This window comes from Henckelia pumila, chromosome 3 (genome assembly GCF_033568475.1).
Source record: "Henckelia pumila isolate YLH828 chromosome 3, ASM3356847v2, whole genome shotgun sequence".
Lineage (NCBI taxonomy): Eukaryota > Viridiplantae > Streptophyta > Magnoliopsida > Lamiales > Gesneriaceae > Henckelia > Henckelia pumila.
The window spans coordinates 26319494-26340647 of record NC_133122.1 but is presented as its reverse complement, the minus strand read 5'-3'; the positions used below and the strand labels follow the sequence as shown (position 1 = coordinate 26340647).

The window sequence follows — 21154 nt, the reverse complement described above, 5'->3', positions numbered from 1 at the left end:
GTTCCCGGACCATACATTCGTCCGTAGTAAGCCCTTTGGAGTCGCTCATTTTGGAGAACTATAACAACATCTTTGTTATTCCAGAACCTCTCTATAAACCGATAGGGCCCTGAAGTGTATACCTCACACTATATATAACTGAAGAAGGAAACTCGGAAATTCGATATGAAATTCTGAATCGAATGACCCCTATTTATAGGCCAAAGTTTGTCCATGTTCGGAGCCTTTGTTCCGGGTTCAGAGCGTCCGAAGTCTGCATGCATGACACGTGACGATCGGAGCGTCCGAACTCGGGATGTCCGATATGCTGACTCTTGGACACATATCAAAACTCGTGGCTTAGTCATCGTGCATTGTTGGCTGATGGAGTTCGGACCGTCCGATCAGGGTTCGGAGTGTCCGATCCTGCCCTGCCTCCGAAGTTAAATACTATACTTCGTTTCCTCCGAAGTGCTGGGTTCGGAGCCTCCGAACTGGACCATGCACAAAAGTCCAACTTTTGCTACTGAAGTCCAGTTAACCCCTTGAGTTGGTTAAATACTAACCCTTAATCATGTTTATCATATTATTATCCTAAAATAGGTTCTGGGTTACTACAGCCGCCATGGAGTCAACCTCAAGCCATAGAGGAAAAAGGTTGTAAAGTGTGCAAATCTGTATCCCCTACAAGCTAGCTAGAAAATTTTGCTCTAGTGTTCGTCCCCAGGCCATTGGATTCATGATAAGTAATATTCGGATAGCCTGTGTGATCTTGAATGATCCCTCCAATTCCAGATTCACCTCTTTCTTTCGAGCACCCATCCGAGTTAAGTTTGTATGAGCCTTGTGGGGGTGGCAGCCATCGGACCACACTAATGATAGTAGTGTGTGTGGTTTGATGCTCCAAACCTAGACAAATTTGCAACATATCCAAAACCGTGCCAGTGTTCTGCCCTAAGAACCCCTGCTTGGGCGATAGATGAGATGTAATAATTAACATTCTTGATGATCTTGTACGACTGAAGCTGCATGACTCCATGTTTCTGGTCATTTCTGGCCCTCGAAAGAAACCATGTTATAAGGAATGGTATCAGTTCCCTGACATGACCCACTTTCCACCAATCCAAGCCGCTTTTCCAGTTGCTAAATATGTGAGGGTTCCCCAAAAATGCGAGCGTAAAAGTGCAGATAGTGACGGTAGGTGCGCTTGAGAAACAAATATGGTCAAAGAACTCCTGGCCCCGACAACATTGACAGATAGAGGCGAGCGCAAGCCCTCTAGATTGGAGAATATCATCAACTAGTAGTCTCTTATAATACAAACACCAGCAGAATATCAAGATGTTTGGCCGAAAGAGCTTAGACCAGAAACCTTTAAGCCACCCAATAACATTTTTCTTGTTCCTCACCCAGCTCCCATGCATATTTTATAGTGAACCTATGACCTACTTTCCACCAATCCAAGCCGATTTTCCACTTTCTAAATATGTGAGGGTTCTCCAAAAATACGAGCGTAGAAGTGCCAGATAGTGACGACAGGTGCGCTTGAGAAACAAATATGGTCAAAGGACTCCTGGCCCCGACAACATTGACAAATAGAGCTAGGCTAGTGCAAGGCCTGTAGATTGGAGACTATCATCAACTGGTAGCCTCTTATAATACCAACGCCAGCAAAATATCGAGATATTTGGCCGAAAGATTTTAGACCAGCAAATTTTAAGCCACCCAATAACATTTTTCTTGTTCCTCACCAGCTCCATGCAGATTTTATAGTGAACTTGCCATTTGTCGAGGGCTTCCAAGTAACAATGTCCTTAGCAACAGGATGTATAGGCACTTTTATAATACAACATGCAACGCCATGTGGAACCGCAAGGAGTAGCCTTTTCAAATTCCAACTCCTCCCATCAAGAAACCATTGGACCTTCTAAGTAATCCGCCACTGGATTGGAGCCGCATTCACCCAAGGACAATCTGGCAGCCAAGAGTCAAACCAGAAGATGACATTACCACCACCTATCTTCCAACCGATCGCACTTTTTGCCCGATTTCATATCGTCATCATTCTCCGCCAAGTGGGAGAGACATTTTTCATGAGTTGTACAACAGTAGGGGTGTTAATTTGCGATATCTGATATGCAAATATCTGCTCCTGATAGAGTCTAGTGTCCTGAATCTGAGCCAAAGTTTAATAGAAAAGGTCGTCATCTAATCCTTCAGTCGAAGATACACAGCCCACCTTCTGTCATGGGGGAGCACATATTATCCCAGGCTATCCAATGAATTTTCTGTTCCACTAGTTTCGAGACCCGTAGGAACTTTGCGCACAATATTTCAAAGCGATCACTACAAGAAAAAATAGAAACAACAACGGATATAATCCGTTGTCGTAGGGGTCAAAAAACCGTTGTACTTTTAGGTGTTGTCGAAAGTATAACATACAACAATGGTTTATATCCGTTGTGGATTCCAACATATGACAACGGATATGCAACAGTAAATATCCATTGTCGTACACACTATTTGACCACGGTTTATAACCGTTGTCTTAAGTTGCCTTTCACGACAGTTATAAACCGTTGTCTATGTTGACATAAGACAACATATTTGCAATAGTTTATATCCGTTGTCGTATGTTGACATTATTCAACCACATTTTAAAATCGATGTCTTATGTAGGTGTACGACAACAGTTCTGCAACTGTTTAAATCCGTTGTCTTTTGAAGCTTACGACAACAATTCTGCAACAGGTTAAATCCGTTGTCGTTTCTTAAATAAAAATAATAAAAAAAAATATACAAATTTTTAATATTATAAATCAATCAAAATTTAAAATTTTTAAAATAAAATTTAATATACAATTTTTCAGTATTACAATACATCATATCAAAGAAACAAACTTTACAAGGGAATCTTGAAACTTCGGAGGTAATTCTTTGCTAAACACAAGACACTTCACCTTAAAATCATCAAATAGATTTCTTAAAAATCTTCTTGGTTGCACGATATGCATGTATTAGCCGCCTTCGTTGCCTTGAATATCTCATCTTTACGTGTAGCTTCAATCGTCTCTCTTTTTTTTTGATTGCTTGTGTATTTTGCCACTTTGTTTTTCACACTTTCTGCATAATATTCCTCCTCCTCTAGTTTTTCATGTAGATTACAAATCTGTCTCAACATTGATATTTATAACTTTCAAACTTTGTTCAGGATTTCATGTAAACCAAAAGTGATGATCATGAATAGCTTTATAGCCAAAAAATTTACATAAATCTCTCAAATTCAAGAATTCACCCCATCGAATCCATTCTTCCCCACAGTTCATAGCTGAAACATGAGTTCTTACAATTTTTCACAAGAAATTTAGAAATGATATCCGGAGAAATCAGAGTCTTACTTGTTCTCCACTTTGCTTTTTTAATTAATTTTCCTCCCAAGCAACTTCTTATCACCTTCGAATTTCGCAAGAGCAATATCTGCAAAATATTTCAGACACTAGTCATTCCCATTTTCATCTAAAAAAATTCACTTGTTCCTTCAATAAATCAAATCATGACCATGTTTGAGTATGCAAAGCGGGAAAATAAACTAAACATGGGGGGGGGGGGGGGGGGGAAACAAGTTGCACACAAGATATTGACACCAAATTTACATGAAGTTTTAGCCAAACTATACGATTTATTTACAAGTATTAAAGCTATTTAGCATTGAAAACACATGAAAATCATGATGTAAAAGGAAGCAAAACTCAAAAATTAATTTCAGTTCATTACACCCATTAGTTGTAGCACTTCTCGGATCAGAAGCATAAATTCCAAATCAGGAGGACCTCAAATACTGAGTAATAATGGACCTCAAATACAGCAGGAGAAGAAGAAACACGATGAGAAGAAAAAAAAAAGCAAAAGATAAGTATGGAAACAAGAAAATAAGTGCTGTAAAATCGAACAACAAGTAGCATCCTTGTTTCTTTTATTGCTCGGTGGGGATTATCAATATGCACAAGCTGCAAGCATATGCATCCACTTGGTAGTTTTTTATATTCCCTATTTTGTGAAACATATATATATATATATATATATATATATCAAGTATCAAATCAGCTTGTGCTAAATGTGGCTTTTTGAGTTATGTAAAATCTCCACATGTAAAGATGTAAAAACAAACCGATTCGGTTGGATCTCACTTTCTACAGCTATAAAATAAGCTTTTCGGGACACAGCCTGTATTGCACCAATCTGCCATGAAAGCACAAGAACAAAAATATCACATAAAAGCATATGCAAACGCTATTATATCAACATTCTGTCCCACAGTAATTACACTACAAGAAAAACCAAAACAAGAGCTACAAAAAAGGGAAACAAGTAGAGGACTGCTAGCTAGGGAAAATATATTTCTATGAACCTATAATTACAAGTATTAATTGGAAATATATTCAGCACATCCATCGAGGCAAAGAACAACCAAAACAAAAGCTAAAAAAAGGGAAAGAACAAGAGAAAAACATTAAAATAAAAAATATAACAAGTGATGTAGAAAACCTATATCGTGATCATTTTGAAGAGTTTAAATGGTAGTGTCGTGCATATGTTTTCAACAGAGATCTTTGTTGCTTGATCCGCCATATCTGCAATTATTGGCAGTGTTAATCAAATAAGAATAAGTTTAAATTTGATAGCAATGAATCGAATAATACTTAAAAATTCAATTGAATCAACAAATAAGAGAAATACCGTTCATTTGAGAACAGAGTCTTCATATAGTGTAATAACTCCTCCATTTTGCTGCAGTAAACATAAAAAAATGACATTCCATTCATTCATTCATCTCCAAAGGTAGTGATATATATAAAATCAAAATTGATACAATCAATTTGGACATATTTCAATTCTGAACCAATGTCATCGTCTCTAGAATCCATCTCCTAGTGGAAAAATGCAGTAAAAATTCAGAGCAAGATATTCAACAATAAAATTGTTAGAAGAAAGGGTACAAAATTAAGGAGAATTCTCTTCAAACAGGAGGACTTCTATCCTAAGGAACATAGCAAATACACTTAGAAACTAATGCATGTTTATATAAAAATATCGTATCCCTGATGAATCATTTCTCGACAATGACAGCAGCATAGCCTGATAGGATAAGGCTTCTTGTTGCAAAGAAAAAAATCTAAGCCATTAAATCATTTCTCATGACTCTAATTGATTTTATACAATCTGGGTAATTGCTGTGACCGTTGGTTAAGCTATCATATTATAAATGACAACCTATAGTTGTATTTACTATTCAAACCAAAAACAAAGGAGGACCCACTTATTGCAAGTATACTACAGACACCAATCCATCATATCTTTTACTGAAAATATTGAATGAAGATGATAATGGTGTAAACTATCTATGGAAGTGAAGAAATGGATGGAAAAGTCTACAAGAACAAAGAACCAATTGATAAAAAAAACTCACAGTCGCAGAAGCCCATAGCCATGCCTTTATGCATCACAAACTGAGGCTTGAGATGCAATTCCCACTCCATTTTACATTTGCGATTTGTGAATGGCCTTCTCTGTAGTCCAGATGACATCATCTATCTAGAAGTCATTATACTATCTTTGCATAAAAATATTTCATCGTAAGTGTGATCACCATTGGTAAACAGATTCATGAACAAAGTTCCGGTTAATACTTAATACTGACAAAAATTGTATCAAAGAGCAAACTTACCTGTAAAGTTTCTATCTCAAACTAGTTAAAATTAAAAAAGCAAGTCATAACTTCAAGGTATTTGTGTTATGTCAAGAACTCCTTCCTTTGCTCACTTCATGTAATAAAGCAATGGACAATATCTGAACCATGTAAAAATTATAACCAGCATCCAATTATTTGTCAATTTTAATCAATTAGTGGGAGTGGAATTGCAGACATCAAGCATGAATTCATCGATTAACATAGCTCAATTGTTCTGTGCAAGTTTTTTCAGGGTAAGAGAGACGAACAGACAATGAAAAGTGAAGTAATGGACAAAAATTTTTGAATAGGCTGAACTAAATCCTCATTGTAAGCCGTAAAAAGTTTTCCTCAATTTGATTGCTACTGTTCCCCATCTATATTTTTTGATCCAATTGTACATGTAAAAATCCATTCTTCATTCCATTTTTCGCTCAATCTATAATCATAATTCCTTCAGGCTCAGTAATCTTGAAAATATATACTCCACTTCTGATAAGTGAACATGAAGTATGCTTCACTCAAAATTCTATGAAATAGTACATCAGAAGGAAAATCAAATACCTATGTTGAGTGTATAAACTTGAAGTTATCGTTCTTTGTTTCAGTCAAAAATGAACGGCCATTTTGGACACAACACATCACTTAATTTTAGAAGGGGGTATATTAATGCAGAGTGTGTTAAGTGCTTTTCTTGGGGGGAAAATACCATCTTTTGTTCATAGAGTAGTGATTAGAATCTTTGAAAAAAAAGAGAACGTGATGCACAAGACAAAAAAAAACACACAATTTTTAAGTAGTTAATTAATTATCCAAATACCTCTAAAAACAAGTGAGGTTTTCTTAAAAACATCACCTTTCACCCCAAATGCTTTTATATATACAGTAACTCTCAAAGTCACACAACAACAAGGTGTCAAAAAATCTAAACCAAGAATCTTTTATCAGTGATCTCAGTTATACTCGAAACACCATCTAAATGAAACTGCACATCAAAAAATACATGATATAAATCCCCTAACAATCAGGTCCACTCAGTAAACCCACAAAAGCATTCCACCAAAAAGAACTAATAAATAAATTTAAGAATCGGACATTAACCTGAGTAGAAGAAAGTAAAGGGTATTTGTCCAGAGCAGCAGATAACTTGTATTCTTCGAGGAAGTGGCAAAACAGAGAATCCATGAGCTAGTAGCAGCCACAGTTAGTGAACGTACAAAGGATAATTTCCCCTGCAAAAAAATCAATTAGTTTAAAATAAAGCGAACAACGCAAAATTTCATAGGCAATCGATCAAACATTTCGCAGGCAAGGACTAAACTCAAAGTATCAAGCAAACAGGTTTGTTTTAATGCCTATGCTTTTTGGGCCAAACAGAGATCAATAAATGTCGGCTATGGTTGCGGCTTTGGTTCGTGTGGTGGACGGTGACAATGATGGGTCATTGGCTGATGGAGGCGGTGGAGGAGGCCACATTAGCAGCGCAGCGGCGGTGTTGTCTCTTTGTGCTATCTCTTTGCCCTCATTCGACGACACTAAATCGACCTTATTAAGAATCACTACATCCTGAAAAAACAAAATAAAAAAGCATCAAATTCGAAATATACCTTATAGTGTAGAAAAAACTCCAAATTGGTCGGCGGCGGCAGCTACAGCTACAAATTTCCAAAAAAAATGAGTCAAAAATTGGGCAAAATGGTATGGAAATGTAGCCCTAGACGAAAGGATTCCAGATCCACTTACCGTTTGCGAAACAAGCAGCCGACGACGGAGATATTGGCGGCGTTAGCTTCGAATCGAAAATGGCTCTCGGGAGGAGTGAGAAGAGATGATGAAGAGAAGAAAGTAATGAGCGGGGAGAGAGAAATTTAAGCCTCAAGCGTGCGTGTAGTAGTAGGTTATTAACATATTATGTAATTTGTATATTTTTTAATTTTAAAAAAATAAAAATAAATAAAAAATATTAAAGACAACGGAGTACAAAAAAGTGTTTTCTTAAATCCTAAAAAATACACACATAGACAACGGTTAATTAAAACCGTTGTCGTAGATCATTAAAAACCCGCTCATAGACAACGGTTTTTAAAAATCGTTGTCTTAGACATATATAAGACAACGGTTTTTTAAAGACCGTTGTCGTTTTTAATTAAAATATGACCAACGACAACGATTTTTGTACAAACCATTGTTAAAGACCAAACGACAACAGTTTAGATATAAAACCATTGTCTTTTTAGTGTTGTTAATTAGCATATTCACTCTTGGCATTGCTAATGAGCTGACCACTTGGTGCTGAACCATTCGAGAATATAATGAGGTCATCTGGATAAGACAGGTGGGAAAGTCGAAAGGGACAACCCGTGTGAAAATTCAGAGATTTTTCTCAAATAAATTATCCACCCCCCGAGATAAATATTCTGCTGCTATGCGACTCAAAGAAACCAAATAATGTATCATTGATTTTAACAGAGAACCAGTATTTGTTTACACATCGTAAAATCTAATTGCAGACCCAAACTGAGAACCCAAATGCCTGAAGCATCTGTTCTAGGAAATCCCATTGAACTCTGTTGCATGCTTTAGCCATATCAAGCTTCAGAATGATATTGCCAACTATGGACGGTTAGTTGAGTTGACTGACCATCTCATGAGCCATAAGAATATTTTTATACTCGAGCTCAACTATAGTTCGAGTTACTCGAGCTCGAGCTCGAAAATAAATAAATAAATATAATATTATATTTATATATTTATATTATATTATAATATATATACATATATATGCGCGAGTACTCGATCACATACATTGAAAGCTCGAGCTCGATGTGTGTTCGAGCTACTCGAGCTCGAGCTCGGTCAAACCGAGCTCGAGTCGAGTTTCGACTGATGAAAGGGCCCGTGTCCTGATTTAATATTTAAGGATAAAACAACCAGGATTAGCTAATGTAAACAGCGAAAAAGAGTTAAAAATTTGCATTTTGGGCCTACAGAAAATTCGGCATGACCTATTCGTAAATAGGACATCCCAAAAATCTGTACAAAACAACCAGCAATATATACTCAAAAATAGAGACAACACCAATTTACAAACCTATAGTCGCACTGGCCAGGACTAAACACATGTAGAGCCGGCAAGGCTCGATCACACAAATAACAATCCAAAACAAAGTCCAAAAACTATCAATACAGATACACAGGGCATCACCCCGGTAAATATAAAACTCGCTAAACTGATATATACATATATCTGGGAACTCGACTCCATGCTCGACTCACTGGGTACCACTAGATGACGCTCCACCAGATGCGTCAAATCCCCCTGGATAACCTGCTATGAAATCACAAACAACCAAAGCATAAAAAGAAAACAGAGGTCGGACCCCAGTACGACGAACTAGAAAAATTACGACAAATATAACTGACATGAATAAAATCAAGTACAATGCAATGAAATGCAATGTAATGTGTGACAGGTATCAATAGAATAAGGGATACCAAATGGAGTCCAAATAATCGTATCATAATAATCTCAGTGGCCACCCGTGCCAGGAACGCAGTTGACCTCGAATCATCACTGCTAATCCACACACGTAGCATCAAGGGCGACAGGAGCAACCCGTCTGGCCTCATGCTGTCATCAGGAGCGTCGTACATAGCATCGAGAGCACGGTTGCTACCCGCTCGGTCTTGTGCTAACTCAGGAGTGCACTAAATAAAGTCACTCGCTCCATCGATGACTCAATACATCTCAAGAGATCAATATCAATAGCAATCAAAGGAGTCAAGGCTCAACGTGCTATGAAAAATTATAAATGAGTGAATGCAATCATATAATCCACATAAGCACATAAAGCATGTTATCAATCATTACAAAATATTAAATATCATTACATGTCATTATAGGCGTCGTAATATAAACAGCTCATATGTACCTCAACCAACACTTAATTTATCAATAAAATATCTCAAGTATTTCTCGGATATTCGAATCCCAAATTTTCAGAATCTGTAATTCCAGAAAAATTGCTCATAAATCCTAAAATTCATATTTCATATTAAAAACATCCTATCAATGACCAAATATCGAATATACGACTCTAAAACGTCGAAATACTGAAATTAGAACAATCTGAATTTTTCCGAAAATTCATACAAATTTTGAAAATTCGCATTTATATTTTCTAGAGCATCTAAACACTCTATTAATGAATAATCAACACTAAAATTCGAAAATTACCAATATTAAAAATCTGGAAATTCGAAATTAATCCCCAATAATTTCTGAAAAATAGTCAATACCTTCAATCGACTCCGATATAATACCTACAACCAATAATAAATCAAATATCAATTATCGAAAGTCAATTGAATCAATATTCCAAAAATTTGAAACCCTAGTCTCGAAATCTACCTCAAATATTCGAATTAGAGGTTTAATCAACCGAAACCACAACCCCCTAAACTCCGGCGGCGATCGGCGGTGGCGAGGGAGGACGAACGGTGGCGGCTGCCGGAAATCGCATTCGAACAGGTTGCGAGAAACCTTGCAAGATCGGTATCAAATTAAAGCTTACATCGCGAGGATTCTAGAAGTATATTTACTTTCGAAAATAGGCCACAAACGAAGGAGATATGGGGCCAGTTAAAGCGACGAGAAATATTTGAAATGAAAAGACGAAGAAGACGCAGGCGTGGAAGATGATGACTTACGAGGAGAGAGAAGATATGTATCATATATCTATATATGTCTACGCATATGTATATCCATAGTTAACATATGCTTTAGTTTTAAATGTGTGTTCTATTTATTCATTCCGGGTTAAAACTTGACCCGGTTTGACTTATTTCAACTCATGTGTGCTTGATAAATAAAATATGCATTTTAATAACGTCTATAACCCAATATTTATAAATACATATTTTTAACACATAAATTAATTAACATAATAAAATCGGGTCCTTACATTTCTCCCCCTCTAAAAAGAAAATTTCGTCTTCGAAATTAACACACATCAAACTTATATACAAAGGGATTAAACATCTACCACTGATAGTACACAGGGAAATCGGAGTACATGGCATAATTCATCACATTGTCAAACAAATGAGGCCATTCTTGACGCATTCTAGACTCCAATTCCCATGTAGCTTCTTCTCTCCCATGTCTACTCCATTCCACCATAACTAAAGGAATTGTCTTATTCCTAAGTTGCTTTTCTTTACGATCAAGAATCTGCACTGGATACTCAATATAGCTAAGGGAACTATCCAACTCCACATCATTAGCTCCAAGATATGAGAAGGATCTGGTTCATACTTCCGCAGCATAGATACGTGAAATACATCATGTATCGCAGACAAACTCTACGGCATGTTCAAACGATACGCCAAAATACCAATTTTCTCAACAATCTCGTACGGACCGATATAACGAGGAGCTAATTTCCCTTTACGCCCAAATCTCATAATACCACGAAATGGTGATACTTTCAAGAAAACAAAACCGCCAACCTGAAATTCTAAAGGTCTACGCCTGTTATTAGCATAGCTGGATTGACGATCCTGGGCTGCTTTAATTTTTTTCCTGATCAGTTCAACTTTTTCTTTCATCTCTTGAATAAACTCTGGTCCTGACAAATGTTGTTCTCCTACTTCTTCCCAACATATCGGAGATCTACATTTTCTGCCATACAAGGCTTCAAATGGTGTCATCCCGATAGATACTTGATAACTATTATTGTAAGAGAATTCCACCAAAGCTAAAGATTTTTGCCAACCACCACTGAAATCCATCACAACAGCTCGTAATAAATCTTCAAGCGTGTGAATAGTTCTTTCAGATTGACCATCTATCTGTGGATGATAGGCAGTACTCATGGCCAATTTAGAACCCAAAGCGGATTGCAAACTAGACTAAAACTTAGAAGTAAATCTGGGATCACGGTCTGATACTATAGTAACTGGCACACCATGCAATCGCACTATCTGATCAATGTACATTTTCGCCATTTTTGTATATGTCCAAGTACGATCATATGGAATAAAATGGGCAGATTTAGACAATCTATCCACAATAACCCAAATGGCATCGCAACCACGATTAGATCGAGGTAGGTGTGTCACGAAATCCATAGTAATGTGTTCCCAGTTCCACTGTGGTACTTCAAGACTAAGTAACATACCACCTGGTCTCATTATTTCTGCTTTCACTTGTTGACACGTCAGACACTTAGCCACAAAGTCAAAAATAGCTTTCTTCATACCTTCCCACCAATAATGGGCTTTCAAGATATGATACATCTTTCGAATTCCAGGTGTATACTATGTCGACTACAATGAGCTTCTCGTAGTATCTCTTCTTTCAAATCTATCAAATTCGGAACCACAAGTCTACCATTATAACGCAAACATCCATCAGAAGCAACAATGAATTTCCCTGACTGACCTGCTGGAGTTAATTCTTTCAAGTAATGAATGTATGGATCAGTCTTCTGCGCTGCTTTGATTTTCGAAATTATTCGTGGTTCAACTTGAATAGATGAAACTATGAAATGATTACCTTTAGCTCGATAAGTCCATCCTAAAGTTCCCAAATGCTCATGAAGTTTAGAAATAGTTAAAGATGCCAACATCTTAGTATGAACTTTTCTGCTCAAAGCATCTGCAACTTGATTCACATTTCCTGGCTGGTATTGAATATCACAGTCAAAATTCTTAAGCAGTTCCAACTATCGACGTTGTCTCATATTCAAATTAGACTGTGTGAATAAATATTTCAGACTCTTATGATCGGAATAAATCACAAACTGTTCACCGTACAGATAATGATGCCATATTTTCAATGCATGCACAATGGCAGCCAATTCTAAATCATGAACTGGATAACGAGTCTCATGTGGTTTCAATTGACAAGATGCATACGCAATCACGCGTCCATTTTGCATCAAAACACAACCCAGTCCATTCAAAGAAGCATCTGTACATACAACAAATCCACCTGAGCCTGAAGGTAATGCTAGTACTGGAGCCGTAGTTAATCTTTATTTCAAAGTCTGAAAACTAGCTTCACATGCCTCAGTCCACACAAAACGTCGATCTTTTTGAGTCAATATCATCATAGGTCTTGATATGCTAGAAAATCCCTTAATAAAACGCCTGTAATATCCAGCCAGACCCAAAAAGCTACGAATCTCAGAGACATTGGTTGGTCTATACCAATTAAGAACAGCTTCAACTTTACTAGGATCGACAGATACCCCTTGTGCTGATATCATATGTCCTAGAAATAATACTCTATCCAACCAAAACTCGCACTTAGAAAACTTAGCATATAATTGTGATGTTCTGAGTTTCTGAAGTACTAATGTCAAATGTTCTTTAATGCTCCTTCATTGACTTAGAATAAATCAAAATTTCATCAATAAACACGATAACAAATCGATCTATAAATTCTCAAACACACGATTCATTAAATCCATAAAACCGCTGGAGCATTAGTCAACCCAAAAGGCACAACTAAGAATTCATAATGTCCGTAACACGTTCGAAATGCTGTCTTGGGAACATCTTCCTCTCGAACTCTAAGTTGATGATATCCGGAACGAAGATCAATTTTAGAATACACAGATGTACCCTGCAACTGATCAAACAAGTCATCAATTCGTGGCAAAGGATACTTATTCTTCACAGTAGCCTGGTTCAATTGCCGATAATCGATGCACATTCTCATAGTTCCGTCTTTCTTCTTCACAAACAAGACTGGAGCACCCCAAGGCGACACACTTGGTCTAATATAACCTTTTTCCAGCAAATCTTGCAATTGCGTCTTAAGTTCTTTCAATTCTGCTGGAGCTAATCGATATGGGGCTCGGAAAATAGGACTTGTCCCTGGCATCAATTCAATGCTCAGATCTATTTCCCTCTGAGGCGGAAAACCCAGAATCTCATCAAGAAATACATCAGGAAAATTCTTGACGACAGGAATATCTGAAACTTTCAATTTCTCATTCTTCGTCATCAAGAGCATAGATCATAAAGCCTTCATTTTTCTATCGACAATAATCTAAACATTTCCATTGCCGATACTAATGGAATGCGAGATTGTGAATCATTACCATAAAAATTCCACTTATTGCCATAATACGGTCTAAATCTCACAATTCCATGGAAACAATCAACAGTAGCTCTATAATTCATCAGTGTATCCATACCCAGAATATAATCAAAATCAGACATAGCTAGTTTGATTAGATTGGTTATCATGATCTTATCCTCAAATCTAATCACACAATTCAAAACTATCTCATTAGACATCAAGAAAACACCAGCAGGAGTAGCAACAGACACAGTATCCAATAACGGAGTAAAAGCAATCTCATGCTCATCAGCAAATGTAACAGATAAAAATGAATGAGATGCTCCTGTGTCTATCAAGATACGTGGAGGATACTAAAAAATATAACAAATACCTGCAATAACTCCCCCAGGTGCATCTTGTGCCTGATCCTGAGTCATGGCATGCACTTGTGCCTGCTGTGGCCCTGGAAAACGCTGCTGACTCTGATGAGATGGATACCTAGGCTGATGCGTTGGCTGTACCGGAACATAAGGCTATGTAGGAGCAAATTGCGGTACAGGAGCATATGGCCTGAACGATGGTCTTCCAGGAAACTGACCAAACTGTTGTGGTTGAGACTGTTGTCTTCCCGCATTTGGACACGCTCTGGCCAAATGTCCAACCTGACCACAGATAAAACAAGTCCCTGAAAATCCTGTACAATGTGCACTCAAATGGTTACCACCACATCTATCACAGTAGACTCTACTAGTCGATCCAACTGAACTTCCACCACGACTACCACTGGAACTCGATGAACTAGACTGCTGTTTCTTTTTAAATTGTTTTCCTCGCAGTTTAAACCAAGGCTTCTTCGCTTGCTGAGAAGACTGAGTAGGCTGATATGGAGGTAAAACCACCGGTGTTTGCGAAGTGCTTCCAGCTCCTTTGAGGAACAGATGCTGGGATCGGTTGTGGTTCACTTCTGAGTAAACTCGCTTCAATCTTCTTTGCCTTTTCTACTGCTTTCATATAAGTCGATGGAGTTCCAGTATTTACCAACGTGTGGATAGTTCGTGTAAGCCCCTTTAGAAAGTGTGAAAGTTTTGACCGATCATTCTTTGCAACGTGTGGGACATAAGGCAGAAGAACATTAAAACTGAGAAGCATATTCAACAAACAGATTTATTGCCTTGCACCAACATATTAAATTCATCTTCTTTAGCAGAATAATAGGAAGGTGGTGCATATTCTTATGCAAACTGATTACGAAATACTTCTCATGTGATCTTTTCACCAGAATCAAAAAGTGTTTCTGCTGTCGTTTCCCACCAAAGTTTGCGCTCGGTCTTTCAGTTGAAAAGTAACTAATTTCAGGCTAATTTCATCAGGATATTCTAGTCCATTAAACATATTGTTGAGACTTTTCAACCAACTAGCAGCTTTCTCATTTCCTTCATTGCCAAAGAACTTTTGAGGATGCAACTTCCTGAAATTGAGAAATTATTAATCGTATTCCTCCCATTTTCCTCAGTCAATAGGGTCACTGGATCACCCTCAGCCTAAATCGATTTTCCTTTGTCAGGATTTACCCATGGTTGTTGTTCCACCTCTAAATTCCACATTCTTCGGAGGCTGAACAGCTGGTCGACCATGTCTTCCCCTGACAATATCATCAAGATTTCTAATATTTTCGCTGCAGGCTCGTCTAAAACTTCCTTTCCTTTTCTACCTCTTCCTCCCGGTGTCATGCTACAAGACACAAGGATTTAAATACAGGCAGAAATATCTTAACGAACAGAAAACTATGATAGGAACTCAGAGTTCTAAAGAAAATTCATAAACTAAGTTCTAAAGCCAAGAACTACTGGTTCAATCAGATAAGTTCAAATAATAAACACAACAAGTAAGTCACGTAAGAGCAAGTAATCACACACATACGCAACCATTTTGTTAGTGTCTAAACTCGAGTGTCCTAAACTCTAATTCAAGCATATCCCAGTTTATTCTCTGATACCAAATGAAAGGGCCCGTGTCCTGATTTAATATTTAAGGATAAAAACAACCAGGATTAACTAATGTAAACAGCGAAAACGAGTTAAAAATTTGCATTTTGGGCCTATAGAAAATTCGGCATGACCTATTCGTAAATAGGACATCCCAAAAACCTGTACAACACAACCAGCAATATATACTCAAAAATAGAGACACAACACCAATTTACAAAACCTATAGCCGCACTGGCCAGGACTAAACACATGCAGAGTCGGCAAGGCTCGATCACACAAATAACAATCCAAAAAACAAAGTCCAAAACTAATCGATTACAGATACACAGGGGCATCACCCCCGGTAAAATATAAAACTCGCTAAACTGATATATACATATATCTGGGAACTCGACTCCACGCTCGACTCACTGGGTACCACTAGATGACGCTCCACCAGATGCGTCAAATCCCCCTGGATAACCTGCTATGGAATCACAAACAACCACAGCATAAAAAGAAAACAGGGTTCGGACCCCAGTACGACGAACTAGAAAAATTACGACAAATATAGCTGACATAATAAAATCAAGTACAATGCAATGAAATGCAATGTAATGCGTGACAGATATCAATAGAATAAGGGATACCAAATGGAGTCCAAATAATCGTATCACAATAATCTCAGTGGCCACCCGTGTCAGGAATGTAGCAGACCTCGAATCATCACTGCTAATCCACACACGTAGCATCAAGGGCGACAGGAGCTACCCGTCTGGCCTCATGCTGTCATCAGGAGCATCGTACGTAGCATCGAGAGAACAGTTGCTACCCGCTCGGTGTGAGACCCCATTTCTAATCCTCTAATATCGAATAATTAAACATAATCGAACACAATAAGCCGCGGAAAACGAATCAAATTTTTTTTTTTAAAAGCACTGCGCGCCCGAGCCGAGCCTTCGCAAAACAACGGCGCGCCTGCGCCAAGAACCGCACGCCCGCGCCGCCCTCTCGAACTGCTGAACTCCAGGGCACAAAAGAAAAGTCTAACAAACTAAACTCAAAAACTCAAGCAACCGAGGTTCAAACATCATAAATACATGAGATCTAAGGAGTTGAAACACCAACAAAACGATGTTTAACAGTACAAGTATGACGGTAGGGATTCGTTCGACTAAACAAAACAGTACAAATCCAAAAGGTACGACCTTAAGATACACGGTGTCACACTTCTATCATCACACCCCGAGCTAACCCAAATGACTTGGTCCAGCTCCTGATCCTCCTGTTGCCAAGTACACATACAAACAAAGACAACAGCCGGATAAACCGGTTAGAAATATAATTTCTAAGTAAAAGAGACAGGCATGCAAATATCAAGTAAACACCTCAGATTGAAATGTAATAATCAGTAACAAATCAAAATGAGAATGAATGAATGCATGACTTCAAAACTCGGGACTATCAAATCAGATAATCGAAATATCAATCGTTATTCGGTTGGGATCCCGGGGCCAAGTCTTCACAACAACTCACCGACACTCGGGGTGGATGTCGTTCAGCTCAACCCCTAGACTTCAGAGCAACTATAAGAAGTATTCTGGAAATTGGAAAAACTCGAAATCCAAAGCCACTTCAATATAGCTCCCTAAATCATCTAATTTCAAAACGAATCGAGAAATCGGCTCAATATGGAATGCAAGTGAAAATAGAATAACAATCAAATTCACTCAAGCAAATAAACATGTAGTATGTGATTTTCGGGAACTCGAGAATAAGTCGATCTCAAGTATTCGTTCCCATTCGTTTCATTGTCGACTTTTACCTTTTCTCGAAACTTCAAGTGATTTCGTCTTCAATTCTTCAATCGATAAACACGTCTCCAAGTTCGATCACTCCCGAATCCTCAATAAACTGTCAAAACATCGAATACGGACACAATATCAACTCGGAATTCAAACTCAATCAAATTCGATATACAACTCAAACCGAACCAAAACCGATAACTCCAACTCGATTTCGACGACATAACGGCTATAAACTGACTATCCGGAAATACAAACCATCAAACAACAATCACAATAACTCAATCATCATCCCAATCCATCAAACAACTCAAATCCAACCTCAATCAAAATCATCATTTTTGAATTTAAGCCTAGAAATTCATATAAAATCCAAACTTCGTTCTTTTTCCAAACCGACTTCGAATACACGATATATACTAGCTCAAGAATAACATACACCAATATTATCAAATTATGACAACCCAAAAAATTCAAAGTTCGAGGATCGAAGCAAAACTTGCGTCAGAATGAAGCCCTCGCTGCGATGATCGTGAATCTCAACTCGGAATAAAAATCTAACGGTCGGATCGAGCGAATCGAAGGAAGAAAAAGATCAAAATGGCGTCTCCCATGGCTTCCTGTTCGGTACGTGAAGGGAGAGGGAAGGAGAGAGTGAGGGTGATGGGTTGAAGTGACTTGAAAGTCAACTTGCCAGAGATAATATATAAAATCCCACTTTTTGCATTTCAGTCCTTTATTTCTCAAAAGTTGAAAAGTGACCCTCTGCGAAATATCAAAACAATCCTCAATTACTGAAAACCCTGATTAACTCGATTAAACTCAATTATAATAAAATCGGGGCATTACAATTCTCCCCCTCTAAGATTCGATTTCGTCCTTGAAATCTGACAGATCGCAGGCTGAACAAAAACGAAACAAACCGAAGACGAACTCACCTCAATCGAATAACTCTGGAAATCGCCGCCTCATATCGGATTCGGTCTCCCAAGTTGCTTCTTCAAATCCGTGACGACTCCACTGTATCTTCACCAATGGAATCGACTTGTTTCTGAGCTGCTTCTCTTTTCTGTCAAGAATCTGAATCGGTCGCTCGAAGTAACTCAGAGTCTCATCAAACTCGGCCTCATCCGACTGAAGAACGTGGGACGGATCCGGATGATATTTACGAAGCATTGAAACATGAAACACGTCGTGGATGCCTGAAAGAGACGGAGGAAGATCAATCCTATAGGCAAGATCGCCTATCTTCTCCAGAATCTCATACGGACCAATGAACCTCGGCGACAACTTTCCTCTCTTTCGCGAATCTGACAGTGCCCCTGAACAGAGAAATCTTCAGAAACACACGGTCTCCCTGCTCGAAACATAGTGGTCTGCTTCTGACATTCGCATACTTGGCCTGTAGGTCCTGGGCCGTCTTCATTCTGACTCAACTTCACCTGCTCTACCATATCCCGAATCATATCTGGACCTAAACTCAGGTGATTCTGAAATCTCATCCCAAAATAACGGAGATCTGCACTTCTTCCCGTACAAAGCTTCAAAAGGTGCCATGCCAATACTCGCCTGGAAGCTGTTATTGTACGAAAACTCCACTAAAGGCAAGGACTCCTACCAACCTGATCCAAAATCAAGCACTACAAGCGCGAAGCATATCCTCCAAAGTCATCATACGATCGGACTGACCCGCCCGTCTGAGGGTGATACGTTGTGCTTAAGTGCAAAACGAGTACCCAAAGCCTCCTGAAGACTGTGCCAAAAAGTGAGAAGTGAACCTCGGATCTCTATCTGATACTATCGACTTTGGAATGCCGTGAAATCTCACAACCTCTCTGACATACAACTCGGGCCATCTGATCGTGACGGTATGGAATGAAACAAGCAGATTTCGTCAACCGTCAATCACAACCCAAATCGCATCACAACCTCTGACTGAACGCGGTAGCTTCGTGACAAAATCCATGGAGATATGATCCCACTTCCATTCCGGAATAGGTAAACTGTGCAATAAATCCACCTGGTTTCTTCCTCTCGGCTTTCACTTGTTGAAAAAATTCAGACAACGGGACACAAACCTCGTGACATCTCCTTTCAATTGCTTCCACCAAAACTGAGTCTTCAAGTCGTTATACATCTTTCGGGCCTCCTGGATAAACACTGAACCGACTGCAATGCGCCTCTCGAAGAATACGCTGTCTCAACTCAGAAACATTGGGCACAACAATACGGTTTATTCACGAATAGAATATCATCCCTGACCTGAAATGTTGACTGATGACCTGATCGAACCTTCTCTATCGAACTCTGAATGCTCGATCGGATCTCTGTGCCTCTCTGATCAACTGAAACAACTCTGGCTCGACCTGAATCGCAAAAAACTCTGATGGATCTCCTATCGGTCTCAAACTCCAAACCAGAAGTACAACAGTCTTCAATCAATTGAGAGACACCAATCGTAGAAAGAGACAAAGAACAAAGCTTCCGAATAAGAGCGTCTGCAGCTGCATTCGACTTTCCAGGATAATACTTGATCTCGCAGTCGAAGTCCTTAAGCAAATCCATCCATCTCCTCTGCCTCATATTCAGCTCGGACTGAGAAAACAAGTATTTCAGGCTCTTGTGGTCAGAAAATATCTCAAACGACTCGCCATACAGGTAATGGCGCCAAGTCTTCAAAGGCAAACACGATTGCAGCTAGCTCGAGATCATGGATCGGATAACGAGTCTCGTGCGGCTTCAACTGCCTCGAAGCATAAGCCATGACATGCTTCCTCTGCATAAGAATGCATCCAAGACCACGGTGAGAAGCATCGCAGTAACACAGAGAAACCTCCAGTACCTGATGGAATAGACCAAGATCGGAGCGCTGGTCATTCTCTTCTTCAGCTCAATGAAACTACCCTCACACTGCTCGGACCAAACAAACAGTGCATTCTTCTGGGTCAACTGGGTAATCGGATTTGCAATGGAAGAGAAGCCCTCGATAAATCGGCGATAATACCCCGCTAAACCCATGAAGCTTCGGATTTCTGGCACTGATGTCGGTCCTCTGCCAATTCATAACTGCCTCGATCTTACTGGGGTCCACAGATATTCCATCTCCTGATACAATGTGGCCTAGAAAAATAACTCGGTCCAACCAGAACTCGCACTTTGATAGCTTAGCATACCAACTGTTTCGGTCTCGCAAAGTCTGCAATACGATTCTCAAATGCTCGGCATGATCAGAACGGTTCTTCGAATAGATCAGAATGTCGTCGATGAAGATGAATGACGAACTCATCTAGATACCGCTGAAAGATACGATTCATCAGATCCATAAAAACTACTGGAGCATTGTTCAATCCAAACGGCATGACTATGAATTTGAAATGCCCATATCTGGTTCTGAAAGCTGTCTTCGTCACATCCTCATCGCGAACTCTCAGCTGATGATACCCTGATCGCAGATCTATTTTTGAATACACTAAAGAACCTTGCATTGATAAAAAAGATCGTCGATTCTTGGTATAGGATACTTGTTCTTGACCGTCGCTTGATTCAACTGGCAGTAGTCGATGAAAAGTTGCATATAACCGTCTTTATTCCTCACAAA

The 21154-nt window shown here is 38.8% G+C and overlaps 1 long non-coding RNA gene across 4 annotated transcripts; it reads right to left on the bottom strand.

The window, feature by feature from the left end:
• Nucleotides 1–2939: 2939 nt before the first annotated feature.
• Nucleotides 2940–7574, bottom strand: LOC140893029 (uncharacterized). Of its 4 annotated transcripts, XR_012152978.1 has the most exons (9): nucleotides 7451–7574; nucleotides 7315–7362; nucleotides 6809–6939; nucleotides 5447–5546; nucleotides 4717–4767; nucleotides 4525–4610; nucleotides 4148–4218; nucleotides 3378–3456; nucleotides 2940–3148 (listed from the first exon to the last, which is right to left on the bottom strand). It is a non-coding gene; the product is annotated as an uncharacterized lncRNA (long non-coding RNA). The 4 variants fall into 4 exon arrangements; XR_012152977.1 differs by having other exon boundaries at nucleotides 2940–3456; XR_012152979.1 differs by lacking the exon at nucleotides 4148–4218 and having other exon boundaries at nucleotides 2940–3456.
• Nucleotides 7575–21154: the final 13580 nt, after the last annotated feature.